Consider the following 18,458-nt stretch of genomic DNA (forward strand, 5'->3'; position numbering starts at 1 on the left):
GAAAACTGTGTATTCAATAAGGCCCTTGCCATAGGCTGCTTAGTCCTCAGTTCTCTTTGATGTACACAGCTCTGCAAATGGGCCTTGGCCAAGAATTAAGGCTGTTCATGGCAGGGGGGTGGGTAGAAAACATAGGAACATAGGTGACTGACTCTTGGGAAGATCTTAAATAATATCATCTAGTCCCAAGATATCAAATATGTGGCATGAATACCACTACTCTGCCCTCCCACTTCCATAACAGACATCAATAATCGATCATGGCTCTCTTTCTGTTGAGTCATCCATGGCCACATGGTCTTTCAACATGGTATCCCAGGACTTCTGCTAAAATGCCAATGGAGTTGGCATATGAGATGGAATCTCTATCAGCAGATCATAATATACCTTTATAAACACCTGGCAACACGGGGAAGTTCCAAGCAAGGCTGAAGAGCATTGGAGTTTAAGGACAAAGGCTCGAGAGTGAAATGATGTGAGCCACAGCACTTGCTGGCTGTGTGATTTGGGGCAAAGTTCTTCATCCTCATGAGCCTGTTGCCTTGCCAATAGTGTGGATGATAATAGAGGCTACATCATAGAACTTTTGGTAAGGTGAAACCAAAATAGTTCCCATGAAGCATTTAGCACTGGGTTGGCAGCAGTGCTCAATAAATGTGAACTGTCATCACCATTACCATTCTTAGGGACTGTGACTTGTTTGTGATTATAGAGCTAGTTAGGACTAGGCAGGGTTTCTCAACTTCAGCATTACTGATATTTAAATGGCCAGATACTTATTTGTTATAGCGGCTATCCTGTGCATTGCAGGATAATGTTCAGCATCCCTGACCTTTACCCACTAGATGCCAGTAACACCGCCCCCCAAATTGTGACAGATGTCTCTAGACATTGACAGATGTCCCTTGGGGGCAAAATTGTCCTGGTTAAGAACCACTGGACTAGACGTAAGTTCACCTATAGACTTTGTGTGTGTGAGTGTGTGTATGTGTTTATATTTTGTCCAGCTTTATTGACATGATTGACATACAACATTGTGTAAGTTTAAGGTATACAATGTAATGATTTTATGTATTCATATATTGCAAAATAATTACCATATAAAGATTAGCTAACGCACTTATCACTTCACATAGTTACAATTTGTGTGTGTGTGTGTGGTGACATCTTTCAAAATCTACTCTCCTCGCTACTTTAAAATACACAATACTGTATTGTTAACTGTGGTCACCCTGCTGTGTATTACCTCCCTAGAACTTACTCATCTTATAACTGGAAGTTTGTACACTTCGACCACCTTCACCCATTTCTCCCACCCCTGGAAACCACCCATCTGTTCTCTGTTTCTATGAGTTTGGTTTTCTTTTCGATCCCACATATAAGTGAGATGATAGTGTTTATCTTTCTTTGTTTGACTTCGTTCACTTAGCATAATGCCCTCAAGATTCATCTATGTTGTCACTAATAGCAGGATTTCTTTCCTTTTTTAGGTTGAATAATATTCCACTGTGTGTGTCTGCCTGTGTGTCTGTGTGTGTGTATACTATATTTTCTTTACTCATTCCTCTGTTGATGGACACTAAAGTTGTTTCTATGTCTTGGCTATTGTAAATAATGCTGCAATGAACATATGGGTGCAGATATCTCTCAGAGATAGTGATTCTGTTTCCTTTGGATGTATACCCAGAAGTGGAATTGCTGGATTTTATAGTAGTTCTTTTAATTTTTTTGAGGAAACTCCATACTGCTTTCCATAGGGGCTATAGTTGTTTGGTTTTTTTTGATGTTAATATATTTGTGCCTGAATCCATTGTCAGCGGTGCTAATTCTGTTGGTTTTGACACTAAGCTCGAGGGACTCTTTTTTTTTGATTTTTACCAGTGGCTTTGACATCTCTGGCTTCGTATCAGGCTACAACTTTTTCTATTTATCAACCTGGGCACAGTTTTGAATAATAGATTAATTAGCTCCAAGTTTTAATTATGTTTTTTGCAATAGAATTTAAAGTAATGTCAAGGAAAATGTTGACAAGATACTTTGCAGTGATAACAGCTATATTCTAAATTATATAATGATAATAGTATGGGTATAATTAATTTGAGTACCTACTGTGTGTTAGATGGTAGGCTATGAACTTAATGTTCCTCCTGTCATTTAATTGTTACGATGCACAAGGCAAGCATTATTATTGCCATTTTACAGATGATGGAACAGAGGCACAGACTACTTTACCCAAGGTCCCAAAGCTCCTAAGTGGCAGAATATGTCCGTGCTAGGCTTGTCTACAGTACACACAAAAACACACATGCTAGAGAAAGATCTGGAAGGATATATACCCAGGTGTTTACCTTGATTATTTATAGATGATAGGATTATGGGTGTTTGTTACTTTGTACTTTCCAAATTTTCTGCTTTGAGCATTCATTATTTCTTTTAAGAAGAAGAAAAAGTTATAATTATGCAGTCCTGTGACTTTTATAAAACAAACGATTATGTTTACAGCAGTTTAGCTCCTATGTATTTGATCTTTGTTATGACTGATTGAAGAGCAGCAGGAATTACATTTGAATTTTTCATGTTGGATACCAGAATAGCAACATACAGCCCCTTAATGTAACACATAGCTGTTTAGAAGTGGAGGCTTTACATATTTGTAAGCTGCTCTTCCCGTTTCAGGTTGTTCTGTAAGTAATCATATGGAATTTAAAATAAACATATTACATGTTATAGATCCAAAAGAATGTTGTCCTTCAAGATTTCCAACCCTAGGAAATTACACGCTGCTTCAAAGATGCTACCAGTGAAACCTCTTCACTTGAATTTCACTTTTGATTATCGCCCTTAAAGCTACTTTCTGAACCAGACAAGAAAACCAGGCTTCATTATTTTAGCAAAAAGCCAGGAATTACCTGCTTGATTGCCCCCCAAGGCATGGTCTGAATTTCTGTTAGGTCATTTTCAAAAATCAAACACAGCCACATGGATAAAATTTACCGTAAGAGGCAATGTTTTAACCAATGTCTTGTTTTCTCATGGAAATTCCAAAAAGGGAAATCCAAATGGGGTTTGATGAATGGAATCATTGTTGGAATAAGTGCAGATCCTCACGGTGACTACTTTCACGTGTGCTGCATTCATTTGAAGCATAAATTGAGGCGTGTGTGTGTGTTCATTTGCATTATTTTATAGTTCTCCATCATGGGTTTCAGTTCTGAATAGGATATTTGCCTGGCTTTATTCACGATGGCATACGTTTCCAATTTTAAATAACTTTGAAAGATTCCCGTGTGTCTGCTCTTACAATTGAGAGGTCTTGGTGATTCTGGGATCTGGGGGAAACTAAGTCTAAAAGAACACATGTAAACACGTATGTCAAGCTAGGAGACCTAAAGGTCACCAGAGGCCCAGGGTTTTACTTTGTCTGTTAGGTCTGACATGTAGGATTGGGCACTGGTGGAATCCCAGGTGGGTGGAGATCCCAAGGGTGGGTGGCTCCCCCTCAAGGGACTCCCTCCCAGCTCTCTCTGGGGCGTCTGTGAGCTCTGGGTCAGCACATCCACATTCTTGTCTTTGGAGTTCCTGTAAAGGGAAAATTCATTTCTATCTGAATCTCTCATTTCTGAGTTGGGTGTCATCTTTATTTTACAGTGGAGGAAGGAAAGGCCAAAAGAGCTGGGGTCTTCCGATGACAGGGTGATCTTGTCACTTGATCATTGATTCGTTTGGTCATTCATTCATTCAAATATTTAAGTGCCCACTCGATGCCACTGAGGAATTTGTAGTGTGCAAAATAGACGTCTGTCTTCATGGAGCTTATTTCTAAGGAGGGAGACAGATAGTACATGAGTAAATACATCAAGAAACAAGTCAGGATTGTATATAATAATTTTGGGAGGAGGGAGAGGGTTCTCTCTGGAAGAGGTCAGGGAAGTTTTCTCTGAGGAGGTGACATTTCAACTGAGACCCAAAGGCTAGAAAGATCTAGCCGTGCAAAGAGCTTGAGGAAGGAGATCATGCCAGGCAGGTTGAAGGCTCCAGCTCCTACCACATCATAAAAGGCGTGGAATAATTGACCCATCAATACATAAAACGGGCATAAAGTAATGCTATCCTAAATAAAGCAATCCTGACATAGGTGAATTTCAGAGAGAAGAATTTGTAAGGACATGAGACGGGATGGAGATCTCAAATATATTTTCTTTCGTGATAAACCAGAAAAGTTAGTTTTAACGTGGACACTTCCCTAAGAGCTGTTTTAATTTTTAAAAATATATCATTGTGCTCATCATGAGATAGAACTGTGCGAGAAGCCAGGGTCTTCCACTTTAAGATTCTCTTTGCCCTAGAAAAGTCTGGCTTTATTGGATACTGGAGCAGAGCATTTTTGAGTGTGTGTGTGTGTGTGTGTGTGTGTGTGTGTGTGTGTGTGTGTGTTTGCTCTGCTCACATGATTTCTTTTCCCCAGAAGGAGACCAAACTGTTTATAGGGAGCAGAGCAACAAACAAACAACTGGGTAATATACTTCCAAACATTCAGAGACATGAGACTTTTCAGCCAGCACAGAGATCCAGTGGGCACACAGCCGGCCAGCCATGCTTGATCCTTACGGAGCACACACGTTTCTGCTTCCTTGGGGATGACAATATAAATTGTACAGACCATTATCATCTCTTCTCCAGAACTCGAACTTCTGAATACTGACCCAGAAAATGCACAGTGTGTTCCCCTGGAGCATAAGATGCATGCTTCCCCGGCACCTGCTGGAGGGATGAAAGATTTCATTGGCCTCTTCTACCTTCTGCTGTTCTGTGTCCTAAGACAAGCATCCAGAGGAGGCTATTTTCTGTTGCCTGGAGGAGGAACTGGCTGTGCTGTGCCAATTGGAGTCTTGTAGATACGCCAGAATCACAATCTTCCCTCTGCCATTTCTCCCCGGGCCCCGAACTCTTTCCAGTGCAATGCTACAGCTTACTTGGAACTAAGGGATGAGTTCTCACTCTCTCATTTATTCTCATTCTCTCTCTCTCTCTCTCTCTCTCTCTCTCTCTCTCTCTCTCTCTCTCTCTCTCTCTCTCTCCCCCTCTCCCTCTCCCTCCCTGCCCCAAAACAAAAATTTCGGTGTCATTTGGTTTTTTGACTCTTTTCAGGACATGTATCCTTCTTCTAAGCTAAGCTGGGACCCCAGATACATATATAGAGTGGCCCGATCTTTCCACTGTTGGTAAATCAACCTTCAGGTTCCTTTGTGGTAGGTTCTTAATGACCATCTTACCATTATTATTCGTTGATTTCTCTATTTTTACCCCCTGCTTCAAAACCTACAGTTTTATTTGGCGTTTTCTTATGGTTTAAATAATAACTCTAACAGAAGACATCCTCTTTGCTGACTCGGTCAGTTTATATTGGTAGCTACCACTTTTAGTTTCTTCTAAAAAAATGTTCAATTGAAAAATTACACATCATTCATGGAGAAAGTCACTGGAATGTAAGCTCCACGAGGGCAAGCATTTTCAGCTTTTGTTTACTCCTCTTCCCCAATGTTTCATGTAGTGCCTGGTACACAGTATAGCAAGCAGTGAATATCTGTTGTGTGACTGATTGAATGAAATTGACATCAGGCTTATGTGTGTGAGGGAGGGGCCCTGGCAGATGCCCACTTCTGCTTCTCATAAGAAGGTTCCTCCAAAGTCAGAATGAATCCTTAGAGCCACGTTAGATGTAAAACTATCAGGATGCCAAGGTTAGCCAAAGTCTGGGAAATGAATACTTGTTTTTCCAAACTGTTCAATGAATCTAGTAATCATTCAGACATACTGACCATTAAAACCACAAGCTGGGCTACATGAGTTCAGGAGCCCTGGAGACAGTGGATGAATTAGTACTGGGAAGGAGGACTTAGTGACAGGCACTGGCCCCTCCACATAATAAAATGGTTCATTCCGTAGCTTCCTACACATGAGACGCAAATGCGCCTGGACTTCCCAGAAGGTGAATTTTAATTAGAACGTCCAGATGAAGCTTCTGCCTAATTTAAATCCCACGCATCATCTTATGAGACACGGTAACCTGGAGTTCTGATTCTATCTGTTGTCGCTTCCTTTACTACGTTTTGTTTTTAGACTGAGAGCTAGGAGGCTGACCGCACATCTGACATTGTTTATGGAGTCGTGGACTCTAGTAATTAAAGTCCGCTTAATCACGATGGGACGAGGTTTGCTGCCAACAGCTTTGTCAGAAACTGGAAGGAGGTCGGTAGTGACTTAGCATGGCCGTGGAGCGTACCCGGAGCTCTCTTTGAGTTACAAACAGCCTCCTCTTGAGCCCCCTCTGTTTTGAAAAGAAAATGATTTGGTTACTCAGTTACCCAGAGAAGTAAGACCGATGTCTGCTTTTCCTTGTGGGGGAAGTTCTCGGATAAATAGCGGTGGCAAGGAGAGGAATGTTGGTGACCCAGAGGGAGTCCTGCCTTCTGCCCTGAGGGTACCTGGAGTAGTGATTCTCATCCCAGGGCGGGCAGTTTTGCCTCCCAGGGGACATTGGGCCAAGTCTGGGGACATTTTTGGCTGTGTTGACTGGGGAGTGATGGGTTCCACTGGCATCTAGTAGGCAGAGGCCCGGGATACTGCTAAACTTCCTACAATGCATAGGACAGTTCCCTGCCCCAAAAGTCAATCGCGCCCAGGTTGAGAAACCCCGCTCATTTTCATGAGAATGTCCCTGCCTGGGGAGGCGATTCTTCTGTTGTTGCTTTCCTGTTCTGACTTGAAAAAAATGATGGCCATTTTTTAGTGAATTGAAGGCAGACCTGATTTCAGCCCTGGGTGGGTTAGGCAGCCTAAGCGGAATGATTTGAAAGACACTGAGAAAATCCGGACTTCAAATGTTCCTCCACGTGAGAGCTCCAAGACCTAGAATTCCTTTAGTTGAAACCTGGAGAGGCCCCCCACAGAAGTCAGGATTCCTGGGTCTTGAAGCGAGCTCTGCTGACTTCCAAACGCTTTGTTGAGCCTTTACTACACTGTGCCCAGCCCAGGGCTAAGTGCTGTGCACCTATTCTTTTTTTTTTTTAACATCTTTATTGGAGTATAATTGCCTTACAATGTTGTTATTTGCTGCTATATAACAAAGTGAATCAGCTGTATGTATACATATATCCCCATACTCCTCCCTCTTGCGTCTGCCTCACACCCTCCCTATCCCACCCCCCTAGGTGGACACAAAGCACCGAGCTGATCTTCCTGTGCTATGCGGCTGCTTCCCACTAACCATCTGTTTTACATTTGATAGTGTATATATGTCCATGCCACTCTCTCACTTCATCCCAGCTTACCCTTCCCCCTCCCCGTGTCCTCAAGTCCATTCTCTATGTCTGCGTCTTTATTCCTGTCCTGCCCCTAGGTCCTAGAGTCTGTCATACAAAGTGAAGCACGTGTTCTCTTGCTCCACCCTCAGCAACCCTTTAAGATGTGTGCCATTCCTACTGCTAAGGAGTGCATGTCGGTTGCTCCGGAACCTGCGCAAAGTGACACGCTGGTAGGCGTGGTGCTGGGATTTTACCACCAGCTATGACTGATGCCCAGGTCTTTGCCAGGAAGCAAGACCTTACCTTCCTGAGCTCTGAGGCATCTCCGCTGACCATTCTATGACTGTTTTCACCTGTGGAAATTAAATTCCATGACTTTTAGGAATCTTTTTAAGGCTATATGTCCTAATTTGTTCCTTTGTTTTATATCTTGCCCTCTTTAAATGTTCCCTTTTAAAATGGAAACAGTCCCAGGATAGGTAACCATTGGAAATCCCCATGGAGGGATTCGAAACCTCCCTGCATATCATTAATCAGGTGGTGAGCTTCTAAAAAAGCCTGTTTCCACAGTCCCTCACCAACACTCTGCTTTAGCAGGTTTGAAGTGGGCTCCAGGAACCCTTGTATTAACCTCCCCCTCCCTCAATCCTTGTATTAATCACCCCCAGGTGATTCTGATGCACGAGGTCTAAAGATCACAGTGAAGAAGAGTATTTTAGCCCCTTTTGGGGAATTAGCTTAATCAACTGGTTTCCTTTAAGATAAGGACGCTGGCCACAGTGGAAGTTCAGTGTTATAAGTGAATTGTGGTCCCCAGATGCCTTAGGCTGGCAGGACTGGCTGTGACTCCTGTCTTCAGACTCATCCCAGGTCAAGGGTTCCCAAACATAGCTGCTTAGAGTCACCTGGGAAGCTCTTAAAACTCCCCATGCCAAAATCGTACTCTAGGTCAATTAAATCCCAATGTCTGGGACTGGGAACCGGCCTCAGTATTTTTTTTTTTTCTTTTTTCTTTTTTAAGCTCTCCAGATAATTTCCATGCACTGCAGTTTGAGAACCACTGTTGTGGGTGTTACAGATTCCACACCTTTGCTGCTGCTGAATTTTTACCTGTAAGGCAATTCCGCTCTCCCGGCTCCATATATAGAAATCTCAACTATCTAGTGAGACACATGGGTAACCCACTCTTTTCTCTGTTGTCTTTCCAGATGACCCCTGCTCACTCCTCTGCTTTTTTTTTTTTTTTTTTACTCCTCTGCTTTTTAAGCTAGTTTTTTTTGTTTTTTTTTGTTTGTTTGTTTGTTTTTTGCGGTACGCGGGCCTCTCACTGTTGTGGCCTCTCCCGTTGTGGAGCACGGGCTCCGGACGTGCAGGCTCAGCGGCCATGGCTCACGGGCCCAGCCGCTCCGCGGCATGTGGGATCTTCCCGGACCGGGGCACGAACCTGTGTCCCCTGCATCGGCAGGCGGACTCTCAACCACTGCGCTGCCAGGGAAGCCCTAAGCTACTTTTATGGTATTTATCTTACCACCTTGTTTGTATTTACTACGTGTCTTCCATGAGCTAGATGGCATCTTCCTTAAGGAAGGGGCCCTAATGTATGTCGCTCTGGGCTGATGGGAGCAGAAAGAGTAGGAGAGGGTGGGTGCAGAAGAGACAAGACACCCCCAATTGAACTTTCTGCCCTGGCTTTCTTCATGACAGCAGAGGGAGAGTAATAACAATGGTTATAGTAGGTCACCGTGGCACTAGACTCCTTGAATAAAATATCCTAGTAAAACGTTTGAACTCAGTTTTCTGGGGAGGAACAAAGAATCCTTCTAAATATAGCACCTTCTAAATAATGACGTTTGACTATTTGGTATTTTGAATTGTGACTTCTGCTGACAAATGGAGGAACAATTCAGAATGCAAACCAGCTTTCCTCACCAGGATGTTTGGAGTGACTAGTTAATGCTTGGGAAGGAATTTAAGAATACGTAAAAGCACTCTCCGAGTTTCCCTTCGTCTCTGTTGGTTGTTTCCACCCTGCTCACTTAAGAAACAAACCCTGGACTTCCCTCGTGGCGCAGTGGTTAAGAATCCGCCTGCCAGTGCAGGGGACACGGGTTCGAGCCCTGGTCCGGGAAGATCCCACATGCCACGGAGCAACTAAGCCCACGTGCTGCAACTATTGAGCCTGCGCTCTAGAGCCCACGAGCCACAACTGCTGAGCCCACACACCACAACTACTGAAGCCTGCACGCCTAGAGCCCATGCTCTGCAACAAGAGAAGCCACCGCAATGAGAAGTCCGTGCACCGCAACCAAGAGTAGCCCCTGCTCGCCACAGCTAGAGAAAGCCCACACACAGCAATGAAGACCCAACGCAGCCAAAAATAAATAAATAAAAATAAAATAAAATTTAAAAAGTACTTTCCTTTAAAAAAAAAAAAGGAAAGAAACAAATCCTATCATCCTGAACCGACCTGGTGGCTCAGTTTTCCCAAAGATGGGAGTCACATAGGAGCTGCCTGTGGCCTTGATGTTCCCTGAGGCTGTACTTTGATTGGCTCACCTAGAATTTTAAAACTGATGACTATTTGGGGAAAGATCTGGATTTTTTTTTTGCCTCTCTTGAAAATTCAAAAGCTCTTTCTGTCCTGAGCTTGCTTTCTGGGGGACAGCGATCGGGCTCTGCCCCTTTCAGTTGAGACCTGTGTGCTCAAACTGCCACAGTCCCCAAGCCTCCATAATGACACACAACCCACTTCAATAATTTAAGTTGCCTGGTTGAGTTCTCTAGGTTGTGGTATTAGCATCACCTGTTAAAACGTAAAACACTAATTGCTGGGCCCCACCCATCTTCTGTAGAGAAGAGTTGTCACTTCCCCCTATATTTATATGTGTAGATGTATATCTATCTACACACATATATATGTGAATATATATATGTACACATGTATGTGTGTAAATGTGTGTATATATATGTCAGTACGGACTCATGCATATTTATATACATGAGTTATAACCCAATACTATTGTTATTTCTTTGGGTTATAATCCAATACTATTGTGATTTCTTTTCTTGCTCACGATGTCCCAACTTTGGGCATTGGGGAGCTCTTTCAGATTGGCTCCTGTGCCTTTTCAATGAGTCTGTTTTCCCCCACATCTGGGTTTTTTTAAGCACTTCATATAGCAATTTCTGGAGCTCTTTCAGATTGGCTCCTGTGCCTTTTCAATGAGTCTGTTTTCCCCCCCATCTGGGTTTTTTTAAGCACTTCATATAGCAATTTCTGGAGCTCTTTCAGATTGGCTCCTGTGCCTTTTCAATGAGTCTGTTTTCCCCCACATCTGGGTTTTTTTAAGCACTTCATATAGCAATTTCTGGCACAAGATACTCCAGGCTTATCTTGTTTTTTCCCTCCCCACCCCTAGCATTAACCAGTTCTGCAAAGATTTCTGATTTGTGTTATTGGAGAAAGGTATTTAGAAACCAAGATCTGAGTACCAGGTGTGCTCATTGCTACTGGGGTATCACTACTTCTAGCCTTTCTCAATGGACAGAGCTGGGAAATATACGTATCTATACTAACTCAGGCATACCAACATATGGATTTATTTCTGTATTTATCTGTAAATATATGTGTTTATATTTTTATAATAATAAATTTATATTTTTATATAAATATATCCTCCATTATTATTACTCTCCCTCTGCTGTCATGAAGAAAACCAGGGCAGAAAGTTCAATTGGGGGTGTCTTGTCTCTTCTGCACCCACCCTCTCCTACTCTTTCTGCTCCCATCAGCCCAGAGCCACATACATTAGAGCCCCTGTCCATATAGAAACCTTCAACTCCAATCCATTACCATAGGATTCATACTAACCTTGCAGATATCAGATTTTAAATCTTTTTAAGGCTTTTTAATTTTAACAGTGGCTCATGAACATCCTTGGTGGGGGGAAGAGTAAGCTTCGCTTGATAGCTATTTTATAGATACTACTAAAAAACAAACAAACAAACAAACAAATCCCAAGTTTAGCATAACAGAAATGTCAGCATATCCGCGTGTTTAGTATCCTGCAGTCCCTTCAGAAAATCTTCTCTAGTTTGGAACTCACAGCCGCCCTGTTCCTGAAGGTGGGTAGACCTGTCTCATTTCCCTTCTCATACAAACACAGTTTGTCTCCAGCCCTACAGAACAATGCCTGTTGTAACACTGAGCTGGCACTTGTGGAGTCTAAATATAAGCCAAGACACTTCTCAGAGATTATAATCAGAACTTTGCTTTACATGTGAAATCTTATTTTGAGTTCAGGTACAATTACTCAGAGACTGAATTATACTGCCTTAGGATAGTATAAAAACAATAGTTTAAATTATTTTGGGGGGAAGGGGGTTACAAAAGTAACGTTTTCTTAGGAAGGTGAGGTGTCTACAGTCTTTGAGAACGTCACAGATACAGATTAACCATCAGCTGTGAGGTTTGCCTATGGTTCCTTCATGTTTATTCATGAAGCAACCGTACTTGGATGAGGTCTCCCTTCCTCTCATTATACTTAATGTAAATCTAGTGGTGCTTGGATGTATTTTTAAAAACTGTAGAGAACTGGAAAGAGAATCCAACCAGGATGGCTCATGGGCCATTCGAGGTGTGGCCCCCTCAGTGGTTTGGAAGACATTCTGGGTTTTGAACAGCAGCACTTATAATTAGGGAGGTGTCATCCTTTGCATAAAAGAGAAAACAAAACCAAGAAAGCAAAGCCCTTCTACTAACAAGGTTTAGTCACAGCATGTGTTCAGCCTTCCCCAAACCTGTCTTGGCATTTGTTTCTGGCCTGGTGGGGAATATGTTCCATCTTTCTCTGAGCACTCATAAAACAATACAAAAGTAAACAATTGGAGGGCAATTAACAGTCTCTTTGGGGTAATGGAAGAAGTCACCCTGCTATTCATGTCAAAGGAATTAATCATGGTTTACATAGGTGATTTAGTGGCTTAACTTTGCAAGTGGTTGAAACACAAGAACCCAACAAAGTTTATGAAAGACGCCAGCTTGGAGAACCAGGTATGGAGGACAGCTTACAGGACTATCTGTCAGGTAGTGGAAGGCATTAAAGGTTACTGAGATGGTGCCTGTTGCATAAGAGGCCACGCGCACTTCAGGTCTGTGTATCTCAAATTTGAGTGTGTGTGAGACACAGCTGGGAAGTTTTGTTAAAATGCAGACGTTGGTTCCGTAGGTCTAGGGAGTGGGCTGTGATTCTGCCTTTTAAACACCCTGTCAGGTGTGGCGCCTATGCTTCAGGCCAGCACATCTCACGTTGCATAGCAAGGCTGTAGATTGTTCTTGTACCTGTGGCAGGTAGTATCGAGCTACGCATACGCCCTTTAAGTACCTCCAAACTACGAACATGTTGCACTCTGAATGTTCAGGGGTTTAGGGACCAGAATAGCTTGTTGGAGTGGAGGTACTTGGCCAAATACTTTATTGTGCATATCAACAACCCCTTTCACAGGCACCAAGTTAGAAAAACATAAAACCATGTGCAGGCCATGTTTATTTACATTTATAGAGCTGTGCCCTTAAAAGAAAACAGGAAATGCAATCCCTGTAACTAAGGCCCCCCCGCCCCCCGTGGTTAAAACCTCAGAAAGTGCATTATTGTCTCTAGTTTTAATGCTGAGCCTCTGAACAAGTTTTGGCGTTGGGGAAAGCCCTTTGAGAGCTGGGCTCTTTTACCATTCCCTGACTAGCTTTTCAGGCCTCTCAGTTATCAAATGTGGTTTGTCTCAGAGTCCTTGATAATACTGTATACAGTTGTCCCTCAGTATACGAGGGGATTGGTTCCGGGACCTCCCTCGGATACCAAAATTTGCGGATGCTCAAGTCCCTTAGAGTACATCCCGCGTATCTGCTGGTTCTGCATCTGCGGATTCAACCCACCAAGTAGCCTAAACAGCGGGTTGAATCCATGGACGCGGAACCAGTGGTTACCGAGCGCTGACCATACTTTACAACAGGGGAGCCTCTGTTGTTTTCTGGTGTGGGCATATCGTCACATCACAACACAGAGGACACACTTCTCTTGCCACTTACTGTGAAACACGTGATTTTCATTAGCCATTTTTCTCTTCTAGGAAGGAGACTTAGGAATAGAAGCTTTCATTTCGAGAATTCTGACCACTTTTACTAACCTCTCCCTTCCCCCCACTCTCCTCTTCTCCCCCTCTCTCCTGCTAACCCTTTCCTCCTTTCTTCACTGTCTTTATCCACACCTGGATGTCTGCCACACCTGGGGGAGAGGAGAGGGTGAGTAGGGGGTGGACCTTGATCTTTACCCTCTGTGGCCTCAGCTTCTCTCCCGTCTATAAAGGGATATGTGGGTTGGCTGTTTCTGAGAAACTAGGCAGGCCGAATAATTCCTGAGGAGGGGTGGTACATCACTTTGATGAAGTGGAGAGTGTGAGATGGAAATACGTAATGGTGCTGAGTCAGGACACCTGAATTCTAATCCTTGTCTAGCCACTAACTAATTATTTGGCCTTGGAGGACAATTTAACCTCCCTGGGCCTCAGCTTGCTAATCTGTAATTTGATATACATACTTGGTTTTGCCTGTTTCTCAGAGTGTAGGAGTCTTGCCACTGGGATGGCATTAGATAACATTGAATGACATATTGAGAACTAGACTCCCTTTGCAATCATTTTCTATCCTTCTGGTTGTTCAAACAACAACAACAAAAACAACACAGAGAAAATAATTTTCTGTTGACGTACACGTCATTAACACTTTTCAGGACTTGCCCCTCTTTTTAAAAAAGTTCTTCATTTTAGTTTTTCAGCCACTCTTCCTTTCTAACAAAGAGAAATCAGTAACTTTGTTTTTACTGTGATTGTTTTTAATTTATGGAAGGTGATATGATTTCCCATTTAATGTAGTAACAGAAAAATAAAAGTGGGTGCTTTACAGGAAAATATTTAGTACAATTACCATAATAACTGTACTGCAATGAGTGCAGTATATTAATTTTTCAAGAACTATTATGTTACGTAGATATGGTGAAAATTAGGAAGATGGTAACTGTAGGTAAAGAAACACTGAATTAAGCGATTTTAAAGTTTCTGTTTAAACTTATGAGAGATTCAGGTATCTCATTAAGTGGCAAATGTCCACTCCACTTTCTGTCCCCCCAAGATGTGCATATGTTCATTGACACAGTATTTGCAGAACAAAGTTGGTGTTACATATAATTAATAGTATGTGACAGGGCACTCAAATGTTCTGATACCTTTGGGGCAATTTTGGCCGCAGTTAACTATAGTTTGCTAATTTTGAATTTACGGTTTTTTCCTATTACTTAAACTATAACGAAATGGGGACAAGCACCTTTGCCTTGGTGTAATTAAAAATGAAATTATGTCAGGAGCATGTGTTTAAAAAAGGGACTTCTATTTGTTTTACCACCAAAAGGTGGCGTCCTACCCCCATGCCCTTTATTTAAAAACCCTTCTTGCTTTAATTTAACAAAAAGAAACTTCCAGTTGATTACTGATAAAGAAATGAAAATGTGCTCCCTATGAATGTAACATGACAGTGTTGAAAATGAACTATATGTTAAACTGTAGTTAAGTTTCCCTCTAATGTAAACCAAGTGGACATGGAATTCTTTAATAAGGCGGCACATTAGACAGTATTATATACAAAATTGGGTACAATATATCATGGGATTTACAACCAGGATTTCCTTTTGTCTGCAAAACTTGTTGCCAATCTGATTTTGGTCCCCCCGCTTTCAAGTGAATGTAGAATTTAAGGCAGTTAAAATGCAGAATAAGATCAGTGGCAATCTAAAGATCTTTTTAGTATGGCAATACTAATAATTTTTTTAAAACTCACTGTTCGATCTGAAAAGCCAGATCAAAGCATGAATTGTTCTTTACAGACGATGCATAAATTTGTCACGTTGAAATAAATTGCTATTCCCCTGAGTTATAATTCTGCAACCCGACATATACCATAACATGTTATATCTGGCTTAAACATTGTAGAAATGAAAAACAACCACCCCCTGGCACCCCACAGACTGGCTACTTTGTAGATTTCAATTTAATTCCATGTGAATTCAGCATATGGAATTGCCAGCGATGTCAAAGGGTTGTTGGGAGTATTAACTGAGTTGCCATAAAGCTTCTACATCATTGTCTAGTTCATGGTAAGCATTCAATAAATATTAGATGTTATTACTGACAGCTGTAGCCAGTGAGCTTCTCAGGGGCAGGAATTTTCTTTCTGCATCCCTCAGTGCCTACTGTATGGTCTAGAACATAGTAGGTGTGTCATGTCTTAATTAACCTCTTGAATCAAAGACAACACAACCCTAGCCTCTAGGAAGCTAGGAGGTGCTACAGGAAGTAAAATGCATTTTCTTTATGTGGATCCTAGTCTCAATGATCTGATGGATGCTTTTGCCTGGATAGCCTGGAATCTTACACAGCGTGCATTTACATGAATTCTACTATGTTGTAATTACCTTAGCGCAGTCTCCCTGTCTCTGGCTTTATTCAGTAGCATGAGTGAATTTTTTTTTTTTACTTGCAAAACAGAATTTTAAAGTGGTCGTCTTATGCTATTATTGAACTTGAGATTTAGAATTCTTCTGTAAATGAATGTTTAAAAATATTTGTATAAAGACATGGTCCAGAAGAATTTATAATAACTTTTTCAGGATATTGATTATCTACAACTGCTCTGGTCTCAAGACCAAGGGGACAGTACTAGTGTCCCCCTCCCATCGCCACCCCCTTCCGTTGTTGTCTCCTTCTCTCCAAGTACTTCGTAGGAATCCACAGGAGTGGCTTTCAATATATTCTCATAAAGAGTTGCCCTGGTACACCACCTAGCCGGTAACTGGAAATGCTGGGAGGTTGAGGTGATGGGTCTGAAAAAAAATTATTTCTGTTCACAACTACAAGCTCTAGAGCCCTATATCTTTCTAAGTCACACCTTGGAAACAGAAAGCCTTCTTCCTCCTCTATTTGTGTTGATAATAGTGAAAGAAATGCGTGTGTCTCTTGTTTTATACATGTATATGTATATTCCAAAACATTTCATTCAGGCTCCTAATTCACTCCTTCAAATTTCTAAATTCCACCGAACTTCAAAGCAGCAAAAAGAAAAAAAAAAGTCACCTTTTCAAAGAATTGGACAAAGCTTTTTGCATGTGACTGATCTCTGGGAGAGCAGGTAATTTGTGTTAAACAACTGATTGACATGCTAGCCCCCTGGGCGTTTTCCTAAGAGAAACCATGGCAAGAACACAGCTCCCGACGCAGCCACTTTCGCCTAAAGTGGATCTAACTACACATTCCTGCAGTGACTCTGACAAGGAAGTGGGGGGAAGCGTCCCACATTACACTCTCCTGATTCAGAAATACAGGGGGAAAAAAAAAACCCTCACTGGCGGGTTTCTATTTCTTGCAAACAGGGGTTTGTCCTTCTGTTGAACTTTCACCTCCCGAACTCGCCTTCTTTCATTGGACAAAGTGCAGAAAGAAAGAGGAGAGACCGAGGGAGGACGGGAGAGAAGGAGAAAGGGGGTTGAAAACACCACCCTACCTCCCCCTCCTTCAACTGTCACTGATGGCAAAACACTTTCACTTTTAACTGGAGGAAACTCACATGCTTGTCTTTCCTCTCCCCTTCCTTCTGTATTTTTAGCTCAGAAACCAAGCAAATAGCCATCGCATTCCCATCTTCGTCCCTAGTTGTTAACACTCTCCCTCTCGTTTCTTTCCGGTGTCTGAATGGGCGCCCCTTTCCCCATCTTCTGAGGAATCCCCCTCCCCCATGCCCCTCATTTTCCAGGTCTTTCTTGCCTGATCCCTCTTCTGCCAGGGACTGCTCTGGCGTTGCCTTCCTCTCTCTGGTCTGCGGGACTCTGCCTCCTTCTCCTCGTCCCCATCTAGCCTGGACACCCCTCACTCCCACCTCCCTGTTCCCCTTGCCCCCAATCCCCGCCCCACCCCCTTGGCAACTGCGATTTTTTCTTTCTTTCTTTTTTTTTTTTTGCTGCGAGCCTTGTTGTTTACCCAGCAGGTGGATGTGACGTCAGGGACGCACAACAGCAAAAAATAACAACATCTCCCTCCGCGACGTGTTGGCCTCTCGCGCGCCTTATTTATTTATTTGTTCCGGGAGGCCGGGGGAGGGGGGTGGGTGCCAGCGCCCGAGTGGCTCGGGGAAGGGGGGCGAGCCGGTTTGCGCTCCGGGGGTGGCTTAGGGGTGCGTAAGATGGAGAAGGGGCCCCGGCCGCAGCCCAGGGGGCGGGCGGGGTAGCGCCCCCGGCCCGACGTCGTCCGCGCCTCTGCCGCCGCCGCTGGCGCTGGCTGGGCTCCGGAAAGCTAGTCCGGAGCGGAGGAATCTATTGTTATTTATTGTGTGGCGGTTGCATGCTGTACTCGCGGCGGCCCGGCCCTCGCCCGGGAGTGCGTGTGTGTGCGCGCGTGTGTGCGCGAGTGAGTGTGTGCGCGGGGGTGCGCGCGCGGGCGGGAGTGGGCGCGCGCGGGGAAAGGCCCGAAAACACCTTAGTTTGCACCGAGAGACCATTTGCAGCGGGTGAGTTTGTATTTTTCCATTTCTGCTCCACTTTTTCCCAAGCCGCCTCCTGCCTTGTTTCCGACCACTTTAAACAACACCACCACCAAAAAAAAAAAAAAAAAAAAAAAGAAAGAAAAGAAAAAGAAAGAAAAAAGGAAAAAAAAAAACTTCTTCCCATCTCCCGGCTCCACGTGCATCTCCCCCAGCCCTCCCCAGAGGCAGCCTCTCTCTCCCCCGGGTCGGGGCCCGGGCTCCCGGGTGGCTGGGGGCTGCGGGCTGGCGCGGGGGGCGGTGGAGGGGACTCCGGCGGCGCCCGCACTCTTGGGTGCATTTCCATAAGTCAAATGGATGGGGGGGGCTACGGCGGCTGCAGCGGCGAGGAGGCGATCTCTCCTTCACCTCGGCCCCTTCACGCGTCGCTCTGCGCTCTCCACGGTTGCAGCGGGGAGAGGAATCGAGAATCCCAGGCCGCCTGGCGCAACTTTCGGTGTCCGGCGTCGGGGTGCCTGCCCAGAAGCTGGGCGGGCGCGGGGCCCGGGGTCGGGTCCGCGGCGGGAGGGGGTGCGCGC

General features: G+C 43.7%; 1 protein-coding gene across 2 annotated transcripts in view; it reads left to right on the forward strand.

Moving 5' to 3' along the window:
• The first annotated feature begins 17,655 nt into the window (after positions 1–17,655).
• FOXP1 (forkhead box P1) overlaps positions 17,656–18,458 on the forward strand; it is a 597,798-nt gene continuing 596,995 nt past the window's right edge. The window contains exon 1 of one of the 2 annotated variants that reach the window (XM_060161351.1): positions 17,656–17,907. The gene's annotated coding sequence lies outside the window, so the exon portion shown is untranslated. The remainder of the gene's footprint in view (positions 17,908–18,458) is intronic. The other variant, XM_060161347.1, reaches the window with a different exon arrangement.

Source organism: Lagenorhynchus albirostris, chromosome 10 (assembly GCF_949774975.1).
Source record: "Lagenorhynchus albirostris chromosome 10, mLagAlb1.1, whole genome shotgun sequence".
NCBI classification, from domain to species: domain Eukaryota; kingdom Metazoa; phylum Chordata; class Mammalia; order Artiodactyla; family Delphinidae; genus Lagenorhynchus; species Lagenorhynchus albirostris.